We start from the raw sequence: 443 nt of genomic DNA on the forward strand, positions 1-443 counted from the left end.
AAGGTTTAATTAATCAAATATGTGGCTCTATAGGAAACAGCTGCTTTCCATTCTCCCACATCAAAATCCCCTTTCCGTCTTACTTCCTAATACCAAATACAGCTACTGACTTTCATTCCCACTAACTCTTCAAAGATCTACCATGTTATCATAAAGAACAATCAATAGAACAATAGAACAATCACTTCCAACTATACAAAAGCAGTTACAGTAAAATCAGAACATCAGTCTACATCAAAAACAATATAAAAACTATCTCTAGCCAAAGTTTTCCTACAATAGAAAAGAAATTATACATTTTGACTGTTTTTTTTAAGAAAGAGCTTCCTCAGACTTTCTACTCTAGATTTGACTTTTCTCCCATATTAACGAATAACACCCATGTTACCCATTCTTACCTCCTGTTTAATAAATGAAAAACAAGACTACTATTTAGACCGGGG

General features: G+C 33.0%; 1 protein-coding gene across 1 annotated transcript in view; it reads right to left on the reverse strand.

Annotated features, from left to right (window-relative positions):
* Window positions 1-443, reverse strand: part of LOC119594788 (mucin-7-like) — a 5,832-nt gene that overhangs the window by 3,328 nt on the left and 2,061 nt on the right. The window lies entirely within an intron of this gene.

Source organism: Penaeus monodon, chromosome 34, assembly GCF_015228065.2.
Source record: "Penaeus monodon isolate SGIC_2016 chromosome 34, NSTDA_Pmon_1, whole genome shotgun sequence".
NCBI lineage: Eukaryota > Metazoa > Arthropoda > Malacostraca > Decapoda > Penaeidae > Penaeus > Penaeus monodon.